General features: G+C 37.7%; 1 protein-coding gene across 1 annotated transcript in view; it reads left to right on the top strand.

Moving 5' to 3' along the window:
* heca (hdc homolog, cell cycle regulator) overlaps window positions 1–19397 on the top strand; it is a 71696-nt gene that overhangs the window by 27586 nt on the left and 24713 nt on the right. The window lies entirely within an intron of this gene.

Here is a 19397-nt window from a genome sequence, read left to right as displayed (position 1 = left end):
TTTCACAACCTCCATTGTCAGTCTTCTAAGAACTTAGTTTATCTTTGAATATACGTTCCGCTATCTTTATACAGTGTACATTTTAAGACCGTATGTGCATCGATTATGTATTACATACAACTTTGTTCACTGTATTTGTATGGTGATAAAATATTTTAATGTTAAAGGTTACAGCGAAGCGAGACTAGCTTTGTTTGAGGCGCCGTAAAAACCACAACTTGACACTTTTCCCGATAAAACATTGTAAGTGACGTAGCACCGACACCCAGCTATATTTTTCCACGAAATAAAATGTAACTTTGTTTTAATTTAAGTGGTTTTACATCCTATGGATTCATATCGTTTGCTGTTTCCATAAAAGGATATACTATGTAATAAAAGAAGTGTTTCATGACACAAATTCGAAAGTCGTTCGAAAAAATATACTAGAAGTTTTTTTTTTCACTTTTTTAAAGTAATTTTAAGGAATCTTTCATTAAGTTCAAGACAAACGTTTCACTTAAAATTTTGTCCACTTACCAAGGACTGATGAAAATCCATTTTTTTTTCTAATTAGATACCATATCCTGAACAGTGAATGCTAGTGTAAATATTAATACTTCTTTATTTTTTGGTTCAAATTTGATATTAAAATTGCTTTTTTTTATATTTGTCTCCGTAATTTTAGGATTATTTGCATTGAAAGCAATGTATCTTAAACAAAAATCAGTTGACGTACGGAATTAAAAAATCCCGCGGGGACGGCTGGTGTCTGACAGATGACTTCGCTTTACATTGCGGGCTTACGATATTAAACAAATGCAAAAAATATTATTCATGCTTAGCCTAATAAATTTATATTCTTTTACTTTTTCTTTAGATAATACACATCCCACTGAGTTTCTCGCGGGATCTTCTCAGTGGGTCGCGTTTCCGATCCGGTGGTAGATTCTGCGAAGCACTGCTCTTGCTAGGGCTAGTGTTAGCAACACCTCCGGTTTGAGTCCCTAGAGCTCACCTACACGCTAGGGTAACGATGATATAGCCTCTCAAGGCTATCAACATAGGTAGGAAAAAAATAGACTACCTATTTAGCTTTTATTGCTTAAAGTTGTAGAGTGTAATTGAAACTTCCAACTCCTAATGTTATTATTTGGGCTCTGAGTTACTAAAAATCGACCGAAATAAATTCCCAAACCATCTAAACCCATACCGAAACACTAATGTTGGTCGATGTACTCGCAGCCATGTATGTACATATTAAAAAAAAACCTTCAAGTAAATAAGCCGAAGTGACATAATGAAAATAATCGTAAATATCTAAAGCGTATTTCAATATTTACATAGAATTTACGATAGGAATTTATTTACATAATGCACGTTTAAAATTCAGTTTTCGAGTAATGGCTAATACTTCACGAAAGCTGTTTTGATAAGCCTCACCTTAAAAATCTATATATTAATACGTGAAGCAAAAACTTTGTATCCCTTTTTACGAAAATTGCGCGGACGGAGGAGTATGAAATTTTACTCACTTATAGAGAATATAGAGAAGAAGTGCACAATGCTAATATTTTTTTAAAATAATGCATAAAAGATACATTAAATCAATAAAGAAAACATTACACACACCACATACCATGTATTTGACGCACAGACGCATGCATACTATTTATTGTCAAACTTTTGTTCTTGACGTCGGTGGTCAAATTGAGAATAGATTAAATATTGTTTATTTTTATTAATATTTTTTATAGTGTAGCCTTGGCGAAATTTGTGATTATAGTATGTGTACAAACTTTTTTTTTTTTTTTTTTATACCTAGCTGTAGCCTTGAGGCTATGTCAGCGTAACCTACTTAGTAGGTGAGCTCACGGGTCAACCTGACGATGTGCTAACACGAACCCTAGCAAGAGCCGTGCTTCGCAGAATCTACACCGGATCGGAAACGGACCACTGAGAAGATCGGCGAGAAACTCATGGGCTGTGTCTGAGAGTTAGTTTACTCGTCGAGCCTTCGTCGCAAGCGACGGGTTCGACGAGAACGGTGACCGGTGCTTGAATTACCTAAAGCACCGTTAGTGGATCGGAGGATCCGAGATGAGTGTTTGGGCGACGTCGACTGCTTCCATTCTGTCCGCAGGATCGGGAATGTAGTTACCGGCGGCCACGATGAGAGGGTTCTCGTGTCGTGCCGCTTTATCGAAGTGGCGCATGGACGCCGACTGCAGATACTTACTGGTGGACTCTAAGTCCAGGTCGTCATGGAGGTCGACGTTCCTGACGAACCACGGGGCTCCGACGGCTATCCTGCAAAAACGGGATTGAATGACTTGGAATGATTTCAAGTGTATGCGGGCCGCGTGAGCGAACACTACACTTGCATAGGTCATGACGGGGCGTATGCAAGTTTTGTAGAGTGTCACCTTATTTCTAAGGGACATTTTACTTCGCCTACATATCATCGGGTAGAGACGTCCTAGAATGAAGGCGGCACGATCGCGTACCGTCTTGATGTGGGGGCGGAATGTCATCCTACTGTCGAGGGTGACGCCTAAATATTTGACCTTCGGGGCCCACGGTATGGGCTGGTCGAACATCGTGATCGGGCGAACGGCGGGGGCGGGGGTATTGACGCGCCTAGTCGGGAGGGGGATGCTCAGCGTGGTGTTCGGAGGGCGACCCCTTTTGAAGAGCACCGCTGTGCTTTTCGTGGGGTTGATGTCGATGCGCCACTTCCGGAACCACTGTCCCATGGTGGTAGCTGCGGTCTGAAGTCGTCGATGAAGCAACGCCTTCTTCCTACACGAGTAGTAGATGGCGGTGTCATCGGCGAAGAGCGCCAGATGGGTCTCCGGAGACCAGGGTATATCATTGATATACAAACTGAATAGTAACGGGGAGAGGGCGGAGCCTTGCGGGACTCCGGCTGTGACGTGACGGGGCCGGGAACGCGTTCCCTCGACTCGATATCGGAACGAACGGTTCGACAAGTAGTCTCGTATGATGAGCACGAGTCTGTCTGGCACTCCCATGTTATACAGTTTGTATATCAAACCGTTGTGCCAGACTTTGTCGAACGCCTTCGCTATATCGAAGAAGAGGGCTCCTGTCGGAATGGGTTTCCGCCTGTTCAGCCCTAGTAAGATGTGCTCCGTGAGGCGGTGCACTTGATGGACGCACGAGTGTCTGGCGCGGAATCCAAACTGCTCGTCTATAAGAATTTTATTCGCGGATACGAAGTCCCAGAGGCGTTTACGAAGGAGCCGTTCGTATAGTTTGCCTATCGCCGGGAGGAGACTGATGGGGCGGTAACTCGCGGTTTCGTTCTTCGGTTTGCCCGGCTTGTGTATGCCGATAACGTCCGCTTCTTTCCACGCCGCGGGAAAGATGCAGTTCGTCATAGCAGCATTTAATATGGTGGCCAACATCGTTATCAGTTGGGCTGGTAACAATTTAAGCGCGCGGTTGCGGATGCCGTCGGAGCCGGGAGCTTTCCGTGGTTGTAGGCTATCGATCGCCTCCTTAACCTCGGAAGTGGTAATGGGGGGTAACGCGTCCGAGGGCGGCAGGGAAGCTCTGCGCTCGACCTCCCTGTCGACGAACTCGGTGTGTTCGGGGTCCGCGTGTTGAGTGCTGGTGGTGCACTGCTCTTGCAGTGCATCGGCCAGCAACTCTGCCTTGTCATCGTCATCGTAAGCCGGTGGTTGGCCTGAGGGGCGTACGAGAGGCGGCATAGTGACGATAGTTTCGGACTTGAGGGTCCTAGCTAGTCGCCAGTATGCTTGGTGAGTGGGCGCGAGTTCTTCTAAATAACTATCCCAGTTTTCGTTTCGGGCGTCGCTTAAGCGGGATTTGACCTCCCGCTGTAAGCGACGCATCCGAGTCCGGTTTGAGTCCGTGGGATATCGATCGTAGGCCCGGATTGCCGCGTTTCTAACTCTTACGAGGTCCCTAAGATCGGGGGAAAGTTTGATGCGGTGGAAGCAGTCCTCCACATCGACTTGCTTAGAAGATCTTATGATCGCCGTCGAGACGTGATCAGTGAAGATGTTTATGGATTCGACGGTATCCTCGGGGGATGGAGTTGAATCCGGGCCGCAAGGGAGGATTGGTGGAGCGGTGTCAGCTAAGCACGTGCCACTCTCCATCCACCATGGTTCTCGGTTGACTGGGCACCGACTGCATTACACAGTCGGTCTGAGTCTGTACCAATTCCAATTAATTATAGTCGAATTTCGATTACTGCGGGACCTCTAGTACATATAAAAATTTTAAACAATTAAATATTTTCAAATTCGTTCGATTTTATTATGTTACAAATTGTGTTATTTTTTCTTATATTTGATAATAATACGATTTAGCCTTTCTTAATCGATTTGATTACTGAACGCTATACAAAATCGTTATTCAATCGAATCTGAATGATTTTTTGTGTTATAAACAATCGTATCGTTAACGAAACAGTCAAAAGAAAAACCAAAAAGAGTCTTAACGCAATCAAAGATATGCCAAGAAAATTTGCGAAAAATGCAACCCTATTATTCTACAAAGAAGGATCGTTGCAAATATATTATTAAACATTCTGGGCTTATTAGACGAGACAGTTTGTTATAAGATCTTATACCAAGTAGCTCCATAAACATTGAATCCTGTCAATTGAAACATTATTCTGCTATGAAACCCCACCTAATATTTCATTCACTGTAACACAAGTGTTATTGAATACAAAAATCACACCTATTATTTTACTTTTTTTTTATTGCTTAGATGAGTGGACGAGCTCACAGCCCACCTAATGTTAAGTGGTTACTGGAACCCATAGACATCTACAACGTAAATGCGCCACCCACCTTGAGATATAACTTCTAAGGTCTCAAGTATAGTTACAGCGGCTGCTCCACACTTCAAACCGAAACGCATTACTGCTTCACGGCAGAAATAGGCAGAATTTAATTTACATTATTTTAATAATATTCACACCTATTTATTGTAATTTCGTAAGTGAGTTTGTGGCTTGTCTATCTATAATGCTTCACGTCATAACTAATCAAACAACGGTCATGAAAATTTGCTAACACGTTGTCAGGCATTATTATGCCAAAAACAACATAATATCAGCGTTGATTCGATTGTTCTCGAACGATTGTATGTAGATTGCAATTTATTTACATAGCAAATGAATGGAAAATCTAGAAATACAAACAACATTTTCAAAGAAATTGGTGATTCCTTCCATAATACCCTGATAAAAATATAAATAGGACTGTGAAGTTTTTAGAAGGCCTTAATTCACATGTATTCAAAGAATGCAACCTGTTACCGATATTACTGAAGGTTTTAACGACGTAGGGAAGATCTTCCACCGAGGTGATATCGCTCGGTAGACCGATGGTCCGAATGTTGTTGTTTGAAACTTGTATACATATATGCAAGTTTATCTTGAAAATGTCGTAAGCGAGATTCAGGTATCTTCCAAATATCTTGTGTTGTATGATGGCTACCCACCACATTCTTGGATTAGATATATTTCTGGATCTTACTATTTAATTGCACATCCGATGTATTTGACGAGTCCATTGGTCGTCTTGATCTTATGTAAGTACCGAAGTCCGTTGACAACGAGCCCACTTTAATACACAAATTGATAGTCTCGATTGTGTGTCGGATATCTAGAAATGGGATATTGATACCCACCCTTGTACTCTGGGCAATATATTTTACCATCAATCGGTGCTACAATTTTGGCATTCTATTTTCTATAAACAATAAAGAACACAGTTTGGAGGTACAAGGGATGCAGAGCAGAAAGAATTTGATACTAAGGTGCTATGAAAATAGAGTTGCAATAGCTAAATAGTCGAGTAATGTACGATCCTCTGATCTAAGCTCATTGAAATTCCAAGACGAGTGCTTATTTTAAAAAAAGTATCTTATCGAAGGTTAGTCATATTGTAAGAATAACTAAAAAAGACATCAGAGCAACTAACCTAATCCATTATGCACGTCCGCAACAAGTTAGTTTTTATCTGTTAACCATTTAACTTACGAACATTCGCTGGATAATTAATTATTGTATTACGTGTTTAAATATGTGTCAAGCAGTCGACATATTTTTTAAAGAACATTATAGTAAGTCTTACATCTCAATTGTGTCATGGCTATCTTATCCTTCATTCCGGATCATAGGCAGAATTGTGTTATCTAGGTTCCATATAAAACTCCTTTCAACTTCTCAAGGTGCCTTTCCATTACTAGAGATTGGTCGTCAACAAGATTTGTCTTTGTTTTTCGTCAAGTGCAACGGGTGATCGACGATGGCGATGTCATCAGGTTTGGGCCCCATGAGCTCACCTACTAGTTAAGGCTACGCTGATATAACCTCTCAAGGCTCTCAGCTTAGGTAGGAAAAAAAAAGATGCGATTTTTTTTATTGTTCTTGTAGGCAGACTAGCTTACGGCCCACCTGATGGTGCTTACTGTCTCCCATGGACTTCAGCAATGCCAGGGGCATAGCCAAGCCGCTGCCTACCGATTCCCGTCACACGCCCTACTGTTCCTTAGGTACACTTCACATCACATCCCACTGCTAGTAAAATGGCAATACACCATCAGCGTACGATTAATTCAGCAATTGTTTCTCTTTATATTCGTTACGAGCGGTATCTAATCTCGGGCCTTGAGCCACTTATGTGTCAACCAACGGTCATTCGCCCGCAGTAACTATTTATACTCGACGTTTGTTTGTTATTTATTACAGAACATACGGCGTTGGTACTTATTTTTAATGTTGCGTTGATTGAATAATTGTTTTCAGTTCGTATCTTATCAGATACGTACGGTATCGCTATGATGTGCATTATTTTAAATTGAAGGCGGTTTTATTGGTGCATAGTGTGAAAAATCTTAAAATTTTGTAATGTCTTTCAGAAAATATTTTCGAGAGAGAGTACAAGTTGAATTTACCCGGACTATCAACGTAAAAAAAAACCAAATTCATTTTATATGTTATTAGGAAATATTTTGTTATGCAATCGAGGTATTGGCTCCGAACATCGATAATAGTATATCCGTGACTCTAAACAAACGAGTTCTAGAAATTTAACAAGCTTAATTGCATTGCCGCTGCGATACGTGGGTCATTAGTGAATTGATTTATCTTGTCACGCCATCGTTGTTTGTTTGATTCCTTAAAACAAATTAACCTCTTCTAAATTACGTCATCTGTTTGACTCGCTTATATTGTTTTTCACAGTATAATTATTTCAAATGATTTCAGTTCATCTTTGTAACTCATGAACATTTTTTTTAAATAAATATTATTCATTCATCGATTTTATTATTCATTGCGAGTTCGATTTTAAATGGCCCTTTGAATTCAAATCTCAAAAGAATCTAATTAATAACATTGTTTCACAGCATATTTCCAATAGTTTCTTTGATAATTCATTTTTTTTTACATTTTAAGGTTAATCATATTGCTAATAAATTAGTAGACGTAGTATCGTGCCATACCCGCTAATCTAGTGCCTGTTTAACAACGTAAGCGCACCAACTTCGGCACGCGAGATAATTCAAAACATTTTCTTCACTTATCTATCGCGTAAATAACGTGCCGACATTGTCTGCTGGTTGTCGACTCGTTACGCTTCAGCTCGCGTGACTGTGGCCCATTTCCTTCGGTGAAAACTTGATAAAAATAATGCCCAAAGAAGCAACTTACAAAGTACAAGACAAACAATTCCTACGATGAAATCGAATATGAAAGGAAATTATTTGTACCAGTATCTAATAACCGAGTGAAACGATACGAAACGCAGTTGTGAGCATGATTGATAACAACGACAGGCGAGGCACGTCCGCCAAGCGAGATCATTAAATACACGGCCACTTCTTCTATTTATGGTGGCCCGCTGTCTGCCAGCGGTATCGATTGCACGGTTTAGTCATGAAAAGCTAAAGCCTGCTCGTTTTATCGTCATCATTTTCACTTAGCAAAATACTGTATTGTATGTGCTAGGGTTTTGCGAGACGATTTTGTTCGTTATCGTACTGATTGCCTCTTAGTGCTTCTTTTTTCCTACCTATGCTGATAGCCTTGAGAAGCTATTTCAGCTTCTTGACGTGTAGGTGAGCTCACGGAGCTCAAGCCGGGAGTATTGCTAACACTGGCCCTAGTAAGAGCAGTGCTTCGCAAAATTTGCCATCGGATCAGAAACGCGACCCACTGAGAAGATTCGGCGAGAAACTCAGTGGCTGTCTCTATGGGCCTCTTAGCGCATTACTCTCATATAAAAGTTATGTTGTACGAGCTCTTAGGAAGATGTGGGTAGTGCGCGGTCGTCCATGTAACTGAATCCGGCAGATCCTCGCGGCCGTGTAACCCTACGCTTTGCTCAAGGCTTCCCATGTGTATTAACACCGCGTTTTTCGTCTTGCTTCTCAAACATGTTGTTGAATGTATAAAATTTAAATGATACGTATTTTTAGTAGGTCTTAAGTTCCAAATCACAATCTTGTTCTTTATTCTATGAACTAATTATATTCACATATGGTGGTACAACTCAAATGATGTATAAACCCTTAATATCGAACTAGGAAATGTATGAATAGAGGCGAGGAAGTAAGCCAAATAAAGATTTCGTTTAATCTACACGTACACGGATAAATTTGTAGAAGACTGACAGTTGCAGTTTTCTTTTTGGTTCCGTAAAAGGACTGAACCTAGAAAGCATTAAACTAATAGGTACAATAGGTTGGATAGGTCTCGCGTTGCAACTTTCCTTCGCCGCAAAAACTAGTGGAATTACATTGAGAAGTGCAATAAGTTCTAACCAGTCCACATGTCGGTCGTTTCGTAAGAACCAGATATACGTAATTACTCCATTGCACCAGGTGCTTCGTAAAAAAGTACGATTAAATCGTTGACAAAAAAAAAAAATCAAATGTGTTTTTTTAAGTACTTCGATTTATATCTATCGATATCATCAAGGGTGTATATAGTTCAACAAGATTTAAATACTCAGAGATGATTGAAGCTTCATTTTCGAATTTAAAAGTACTTAAAAAGCGTGTTTTATTGCGTATTTCTTCCCTTAAGGTAAACTTTTGACACAGCCTAACCCGACAGAACTTTATATGGTTGTCAGTCAACGCGCGCGAACTTTATGCATCGATTGGGTACTTCAGATCAAGTTTTTGTATAATCACAAGTATCCACATTCAAGATACAAATGCCGTAAACGGTTCGCTACTGTGAAACAGGTTTTTGTTAGCATCATAGTGTTGAATTCTATCGAAACGCGTACTTAGAGCCGACGTTACGAGGCGACATAATTCAAACTGAATGTTGAAACTTTTTGGTTTATGGACGTTAAAAAATTCTGTTTCATGCGTTTAGTTATTTTTATGACGTTAAATTATTAATGACTAGATGATGACGCCATCTTGTTGTGTCTTTAAAGCGGTTAGTTGCCCTCAATTAAGAAATTATTATTATTTAATATTAAAATATTAGAAATATAATAATAAATATTAGAAATATAATAATAAGAAATAATTAAATTATTAGAAAGTATTATTATTCGCCAATAGATGTCGGGAAGAGTTGATTATTGAAAACACGAATAAAACAACATTTTCTGAAAATAAATTGTAGCTAGATCGATTTATCGCCCCCGAAATCCCCTGTATACTAAATTTTATGAAAATCGTTGGAGCCGTTTCCGAGATCCAGATTATATATACATATATATATATATATATTAATATACAAGAATTGCTCGTTTAAACGTATAAGATATTATGATATCCAGTCAACCGGACGGAATAGACTATTAGTGTGATTTATATTGACGCAATTTAATATTAGGTTAATTCGAGCATAAAATCAGAATGAATGATTCAAGAGTGAATTTTTAAATTAATTAATAGAAACAAACTGAAACTAACTTATACTGCAGTAAAAATTTAATATTGTAGCTTTTGGATCATTTAATTAAAGGCCTGAAATATAATGTATTCAAAACAGATTTTATTGTAATGTTATCCTTCTGAAATAACGCCATGATGATACATTTAGAAACAGATATTAGTAATTCAAGCTTTTTTTTTACCTACCTATCTTAGTAAACAATACCTGTGCAATTACAATATTATACATAATTTAACGGTAGGCAGCGGCTTGGCTCTGCCCCTGGCGTTGCTGACGTCCATGAGCGACGGTAACCACTCACCATCAGGTGGGCCGTATGCTCGTCTGCCTGTACGGCAATAAATAATAATAATAAAAAAAGATCCCAACACGATTTAGCTCCGAAATGTAATCATTGTAATTTACTTGAGGTCTGGCGGTATTTTAAAATAAAAGGAACGGCTTAACAACAATTCGATAAAATTAATCCCCAATCTGTTCATAGTATCTGAGTGAAAACAGACAAGAATCAGACATAAATGATTCCATACAATTTGAGTGCTGTCATTCGACACCCACTTATAATCATCGCGTGATAGACATGCCTATATACATATTTTTTATCAGATGCTTCCGTTTTCATTTTGAGATAACGCTATAATTTGTTTCATGATAATTGGAAACTATTTTCCCTGCATTCATCGTGAACACACAGACGTACAGTACAATAAATAGATTTTACGTAACATTTATCATAAACTCATACATATTATAAAATTAATATTTTTGTTTTAAGTAAAGAAATTTTCTGAATTTTTGTTTTTTTTTTTTATTATTTAGATGGGTGGACGAGCTCACAGCCCACCTGGTGTTAAGTGGTTACTGGAGCCCATAGACATCCACAACGTAAATGCGCCACCCACCTTGAGATATAAGTTCTAAGGTCTCAGTATAGTTACAACGGCTGCCCCACCCTTCAAACCGAAACGCATTACTGCTTCACGACAGAAATAGGCGGGAGTGGTGGTACCCACCCGCGCGGACTCACAAGAGGTCCTACCACCAGTAACAGTTTAGTTGTAAACAATTTATTGATTTCAAAACGAAAATTTTCGTACAGCCTTCTGCTATCATAAAACACATTTTATTAGTTGTGTAATAAAATTAAATCATGTTCACCTGATCTCGTTGCGAAACTGATCGATCGATAAACACATTAAGCCGATTCGAGATTTTTCTTGTTGTAAATTTACTTCATTGAATTTCTAATAAAAGTGCCAAGCAAAGAAACATAGTAACCGCTTGCACAGAATTAGAGCGGTCATTGATCTCTTACCGGCTATTATTATCTTGATAACTGAGGCAATGTTTTCAAAACATGATTTGATTTCACGCCAAAAACACCCACGCTCTTGTATTAGATAATTATCGCATTAATGTAATTGCAAGGTAATGTTAGTTATTGGTTAACAGTTTTTTTTCTTTAATGAAGTTATATGTATTAGTCAGGAGAACGGTATATGGTTAGGTGTGCCCAAAGTACTATGATAAAAACAACGGATAAATATAAGTCAATCTGTTAATTTATTGTATTATGATTCACACTAAACGAATTAAATCAAAATTGAATATATAAGACATAATACATTTTGCTATAGAACAAAACATTGCTTTTATTTTCTTATTGTAAACAAAGCAATGATTGTTTTATACGAATTGATATTGTGACCTCCGAGTATTAACTACCATAAACTGAATTTCGTTCAAAACAAACACGTATTTTGATAGTCATTATTTAATCATGTTATTATTCAATTTATCATAAACAAACATTAGAACCTTCTAGCAACGTAACCCTGAAGGCGGCCGAAAGTTCAATGAACGCGTGCGACCCACATACAACGCGTTGCAGCGCGGGCGCATGCGAATCTAGCTAATCTAGCATAGAACAGGGTTGATGAATATTTAAAAATAAAATGTAATACAAAAAAAGAAAACTAATATTTGAAAAAAAGACATGCCCGCTGAGTTTCTTGCCAATTCTTCTCAGGACGGAGGCTAGTTTTAGTGAATTGGCGGTTCATTTATGTTCAATTTTTTTTTTTTATTTGATTTGATTTGACAGACAGATCATTAAATAACTTTATACCATAGTTGTTATTTAAACTATTACCATAATTATATTTTTAATGGCCTATCAAAACTACTCAGTAAAAAAAATAAAAAATTACGTGATTAGGTACATAGCAGAAGTCTATCGGCTTATGCTAATTAATAGTGTGCTGATTTCTTCTGGAAACTTCGACTTGGTGTATTAAGGTAGATTGCGCCATCATAGTAAGTACAACGTAAATCATCGATATTACGCAGCTAAAATTACCAGGAGGACTTATAAACTGCAATGCCACTAGAAATTCGACACAAAGTATGGGATTTCATTAGATATACAATATAAAGCTTATAAATCAGCAATATAAAGCCAGTTACGGAAATCAAATAACAGTCGTTTTGCACAAAATCAGACCAGGTCAAGTTACATCTGTTCAAATAGGTACATTAAGAGTAAAGACATTGCGTGGAATCAAGGCATTCGAGAATTAGTGGAAAAAAACAAGGAAAATCTTGAGACCAAACACTTCAATCATATCAATAAATAAACAATTTTAGAACATTCGATTTCTATCCAGGAAGGAATAACTTCCCTATTTCCTTGTGATTTAATACTTAAGAAATGACAATGGAATTCGATTGAAAATTTCGTATGTTTTCTTGATTTTTTAAATAAGATTTGTATCATCGATTTACCCGGATTTTTTTGCATACAAATTGGGGGCGTGTTATATAACTCGATTTTTATAATTTTCCAAGGAAGCATGAAGTGCACTGATATCTGATATATTACAAAAAACAACTGCTGGTTACTGAAAAAAACTGTATGTAGGTCGCCTAGAAGTCGTAAAACAATAATAATTCATATTAACCTTACAACGACGAAGACGCGATCAAAAAAAAAAACATTTTAAAATATTACATGCATGTCCTTACGTTTTATCTTGTCAATCATTTATCATCAAAGAATTACGCAACGTTCGGCAATATTTATCAACGTGTTTCCTTATAAAGAAACGAATGTTTTATACAATTCAATGTGAATACGGTTATCCCGTAATCGATGTATGTGTAATTGCGAGGTGTGGTTTATTTAAACAAGTGTAAATATTATATGGGTGCGTTACGTTGAACACAACATGTATTTTTTTATTTGTTCGCGTTTATGTAACTTTGTATTCAGAGTTGAATATTTTTCTTATTAACATAGCTATCGATTGATGCTCTCTATATATTAATACGTGAAGCAAAAACTATGTATCCCTTTTTATGAAAACTAGATAAATTTTTTTGATAACGCCATCTTGTTGTGTCTTTAAAGCGGTTAGTTGCCGTCAATTAAGAAAAATAGTATTATTATTCGGCAATAGATGTCGGGAAGAGTCATAAAGTTGATTGACTATTGAAAACACGAATAAAATCACATTTTCTGAAAATAAATCGTAGCTAGATCGATTTATCGCCCTCGAAATTCCCTGTACACTAAATTTTATGAAAATCGTTGGAGCCGTTTCCGAGATTCAGATTATATATATACATATATATATACAAGAATTGCTCGTTTAAAGGTATAAGATTGCGCGGACGGAGGAGTATGAAATTTCCCACCTTTATAGAGACTATAGAGAAGGAGTGCAGAATGCTAATATTTTATTTAAATTATGCATTAATAATACATTAAATAAATAAATAAAACATTACACATACTACCATGTACTTGACACACACAAATACTTTTGTTATTGCTTAAAGTCTTTGGTCAAATTGAGAATAGGCTAATATTGTTTATCTTTAATATTATTTGTCTATAGTGTAGTCTTGGCGAAATCTGTGATTATAGAAGTTTAATAGTCGTTGACAACAGAACCATAATAATGTTCAAACTTATAATTTCAATCAATTAAAGCCGAATTTCGACTACTGCGGGACCACTAGTTATTACATAACACGCGAACTGCGAACATAATAAAGAAATTCAAATGCTAATCCCACCAAAATACTATATCTAATATTTTCACTGTTCAATTCGGAAACTATTGTATTTAACATAATTAATATTACGTATTATTTTATGATTTATTGACTTATTGCTTTAGCGCGGTTGATATTCTAAATTTACTACCAATACGAATGTTTTAATTATAGTTATAAAATACGTCCGTGATTTTATTGATTACCAATGATAACAAACAGCCACATTGAATGTTGTTCGTATGACGCCTACACGTAAAACATTTTATTTCGTGAGTGTAGTTATAAATTAATTCAAAGACGCTTTATTTAATTGCCGGCCATTTGTTCATTGCTGTAATTCCTACGTATTAAACTTTACGCTTCGCCTCTCTTGTGATTTGTTCTTTATATTCATTCTTTATATACATTTGTTAGTTTTTGTTACTTAATAAACAGCCCACGGCTTTTTGATGCAATGACACGATTGCTTTATAGGAAAAACAAAAAAAAACGTTTGTTTTATTAGAATAGTTACAATCTAGTGAAATTCTTGCAATAAAAATAAGTCAACTAAAATTTCTCAACCGTGAAGCTAAAGTATCTTTATTTCCCAATACGTCGCTTCATTATTAGTTTAATAAGTAAAACCGTCGAATCTTCACATACTAAGAGTCATAGAATAATACCTGTCTGACTATACCACAATTCCTCACAGGCAGGTGCTATAGTAATGAGACGGCGTGGAATTTTGTAATTCGCAAAAGTAGGTACCAACATCCTACCATTTTTTGTCGTGAAGTAGTCTTGCATTCTTGTTCCAAGGGTGCCTAAATTTTTTAAGAGATTTTATGACCTGGTAACTAAGACCTTTAGGCCATGTTTTTAATTTATATTCTTATTTTTATGAAAAATGATAATATGAAATGAAATGGAATGAGATGATCTGGGATGAAATATAATCTCAGTAAAACGGTGGTTATTTACTGAGATTTTTTCAGTGGACTTTTTGGGGGAACCCGGGAAATTACGTCCAGCGGTTTTGTTTCATTATCCCACATTTGTGCACTTTCATCGATATTAAACAGTTAATAAACCACCGCTATTACACATTTAAACCTGAAGAAACAGTAAATAGACAAAGTAAAACAAATCACACAACTTCAATCCTCGCGTTCCCGCCAAAAAGTCAGGGTGCCTCAAGGTTGTGTCAAAAAATTCAATAATAATGCTCGTATTGCCAATTCCAATGAAGATATATTATTAAAGATGTGTACGTGACCGAATAGCACGTAGCGAGTCTAGTGATTTCACCGATTACTCACAATATTCAAGCGCATTAACAAAACCGAGGTGCAGGAAAATAAACAAAGATCAATTTTAAACGAAAAAGTTTATAATTGACTACTCGGCGGTAGTTTGCTACGTTAACGCAAACACTGCTCTATCACGCAATAACCGTTTAAAAATAGAATTATGCAAATACAAAACGCCTTATACGTTCATCCAAAGTAATCCTCATAATAATGAAACAGAACAAATGATCGCAATTTACGGATTTGTTCGTAGGGAGGGATTTTTAGTTAGAGCGGGAATCGAGACGATCGCGGGAGGACCATTAGCCGTATTGTTATTGCCAGCGTTCCCAGTAATGAACCGCTCGTTTTCGTCTTTTAATATTACCGCTTTTACTCTGTAAATAGCGCTCAGGCTTGATTTCACTTCATCTCACTCGTCGGTTTTTGTATTCCGCTAATTAATTCCCTAACGTTGCATTCGCTGTTCCGTCGTCGCGCAGTTCCATTCCCAGTCTTTGGCTCCCGATTTGCAGTCCCGATATTCAATATCACCACAGTATTGACGACTTCAGAATCCGTTCTTCGTTTAGTATTCTGACGTTTCAAAACATTTTACTCACTCTCTTTGCTTGAGCTTTATTCCACAAAAGGCTATTTATATGGAAACTTAGTGAAATATTAACATCGTCCGTCGATTATCACGTTATACTGTGACGTTCAAACTTTTCTATTATACCCGAGCATTGTGCATCTAATTTCCATAATGGTACGTCTGTATTAGACGTTCAACAGCTTATTACAATATAAATCGAGATTATTCGTAATATTTATAACGAATCTTTTTATACCGAACATTCCAGGTATGGAGACAAAAAGTACAATCTAATACAAATAACTGCCTAGACGGTCGAGGTAAAGTTCAAGACTATTTATAAAACGAGCTGGCATCTATTGATCGTTGTTAGGGCACGCACCCCGGCCTATTACGGTAGGTTAGTATACCCGCGTTCGCAGCTCCCGGAAAGCGACGAAAGGAGCCGAAATTTTACATCCCCGGCCAGTATTGATCGGTCTTGACATTGAAATCGTAATAGACGTAAACAGCTGGGAAGTGAGGGTGCGTGCCGCCCGGCCCTCACACAATATCTCCTCTCTTGCTCGCCCACGTCTGCCCTATCCATGCTTTTCCGTTATAGATTGTTGTGACTCTCGCCGCCGACGTAGAACGATTTGTTCAAACAAAAACAGCGAATGTAAAACAACAAGATTCTCTTGATTTTAATCGTCCATTAAAGTAATTCATCGGCGTTCAGACGTAGTTTAACGTTTGTAACGTTTAGTAATTATGCACAAGAGCCCTAAGACGGTAGGGATCCTGCGGCGTCTAAAATCTCATTTATATTCAGTGCGGCTTTAGTTTGAATGTTATCTAAAATCCGTGTTTATAGGTGTTCGAGTAGATCGCTCTAATCTCGTAACTAAACACATTGTTGAAGTTAGCCAGGTCTTTGTTTTCTCTTGGCGACACTTCTAGATGAACTTAGATATTGCTTGTACTTAGTATTGAAATAAAACTCGACAGTGTTCATTCTGATACCGGTACACGGCTGGGTATTGTAATAATGGTTGCGTATTAACAAATAAATGCACGGATAAGATTAAAAACTTCCCGTTAGCCTTATCACCGGCATACCTTTATCACCGCCTACTTGTTTTCCTCGAGAATTGTACCATTGTTTAAATGTCCGGAAACAAACAATAAAATACATGTTACATTAGCTTGAATACTTTCACGTTGTGGGCATATTCTTATCTTTACACGCCTCGACATTTTACATAGTTCTTGAATGAATTTACAGGTTATTTCATTGCGAATAAAATTTAATATTAAATAAGAGATATACTACAATAATTAACAGAGTAAGAAAGTAAAATAAACAAAGTATTTCTTATATCATAAGAATGCATCTTAATCCGTAAATGTTGACGTTTTGTAAAAAAGTAGGTACTTTGTACATCTGACTCTCGTGGTGCAATTTTTTTTTCCTAACCAGCCCTCCCTCCCTAGCCTTGAGAGGTCATATCAGCGTTACCCTAGCGGGGCTCAAACCAAGAGATGTTGCTAATTAGCACTGGCCTAGTACCCTAGCAAGAGCAGTGCTTCACAGAATCTACCACCGGAAGCGACCCATTGAGAAGATCCGGCGAGAAATTCAGTAGGCTGTGTCTATGGGTTAATTTACTCGCCGAACCCTTCTTCGCAAGCGACGGGTTCGACTAGAACGGTGACCGGTGCTTGAGGTACCTAAAAACACCGCTAGTGGATTGGGAGGATCCGAAATGACGTGTTTACTATTTACCATAGTAGTGCAATCGTTAGTAGACCTGACTTCTGCTGTACCTCGGGATCTTAGTCGATTTTCTGTCGCAATCCGTAACTTTTTGCTCATAAGTGTGCTACATAATTATGGTACCAGTAACGTAGAAGAAAATCTTAGTTAGAACTGAAGTTTTACTCACAAATTTATTTTTGATAGAAATTTCTACAACTAATCTTATTGTATTACTTTTAGCTATTTAATTTGATTATCGTATGTTTTGAGCAAACTTTGTAACTAATTCTACTTTAAATCACAACCTTTGGGTAGCTCACGAAAAATACCAAAATACTATGTAGAACCTTCCAAAAATATTTGTTGAATACTAATCAGCTTTATCGAAATTATTCCATCAAGGCAGCTGTTGCAGTAGAGAAATTCATAAATAAGAAATGCGAACGATGTCTGCTCCCGGTTTGATTCTATAGAATCGCGGCATCTCCAAGTTAAATAAGCGATCACCGGCGCGAAGAAACGTGACCAGCATAAGAAGTACTGTTCAACTCTGTCCTCATCATAATCACCTTGTAAACAACCATCTGATATCTATTAGAATTTTAATTGAATAGTTCGTATCGATTTGATCTACGGGTACATGAATTCGACGAAAAAAGGTTAACCGAACAACGCAGCAATAATAAAAAAAATATTAGTTAATATATTTTTGATAACATCTCTATTTTCTAGTAACAATTACGGTTCTAGACGAATCAATTAATTTTCATCGATGTTAATTATGATTGTAACAATTGGACGGTAATTTTTGAAACGTAAAGGCCGATAGATTGGTTCGCCGCGGCGAGCGACTGGCGGGCCCGCTAATCGATCGATGTCGGTGTGCACACTGCTTGTTGGCTGCTGCACCGGGCCCGATCATTTGTCTCGTTCATCGCCGAGCGATTGGCAATACACTGTCCTTCTCACTTCGTTATTCATCGTCCCTAACCACCCGGTAGTCAGCCGCCTCCCGGTGTTCTCTCGTATTTAGACTGCACTATCTAATTTATGTTTTAAATTGTCCGCTTTTAAAGTCCTTCGGGGAAAGAGACGGTAACGACTAAATCTACGGTTATCGTTATGAAGGAACGCGAGAGGTAATGGGCTATATCATTATGAATTTGTCTGGTCGAAGTTTCTGCTCTAAGCTTAGACGTTTACGATACGACCTTTGCAGCTGCGGATTTACATCAGAACTATGTTCCGTTGTCTCAGCTTGGTCAAGAGAGGTACGTTGGACGTCTGCTGGCAATAGTTCGGAGGCCTTGGCACGAGTTCGACGCCTGCAAGCATATGAATAGCGCAATGGCATTTGGTATCAGAACGTGCGCTAGCGTTGCAGCCCGCTTACATAACACACCTGCCATATCGGGCTGCGTACCGCACCTCACGTTCTCTCGCCCATTCTATGAATTACTTACAGGTCATAGACCTTATCCATTATTTAACTAAGACTTGTTTACTGATCATTGATTGAATTTTAAAGGAGCGATCGCGGTAAGTGCGAAGCGGCTTACTCGTAAATCCTTTTAACTGACAGTCACAACTTTCAAGAGCTAGTAAGACAAATATACAGTGAGTTCACGCTATCTTCGTCGCTATCGTCGCCGGAAATCTTCGCTTTAGTCTGGACTAAGTCTAAATCTCTTTTGGAACTTTCACACTAGTTCGGAAGGTAACTTCTCGTGTATAGGAGTTAATGAATCAATCATGTGGAGATTGAACCTATCAATATTGATTATGAGATAATAATATTATAATGTAACACATATT

The sequence above is a fragment of the Bombyx mandarina genome, chromosome 12 (assembly GCF_030267445.1).
Source record: "Bombyx mandarina strain Sakado chromosome 12, ASM3026744v2".
NCBI classification, from domain to species: Eukaryota; Metazoa; Arthropoda; class Insecta; order Lepidoptera; family Bombycidae; genus Bombyx; species Bombyx mandarina.
This window is presented reverse-complemented; position numbering and strand designations above follow the sequence as displayed.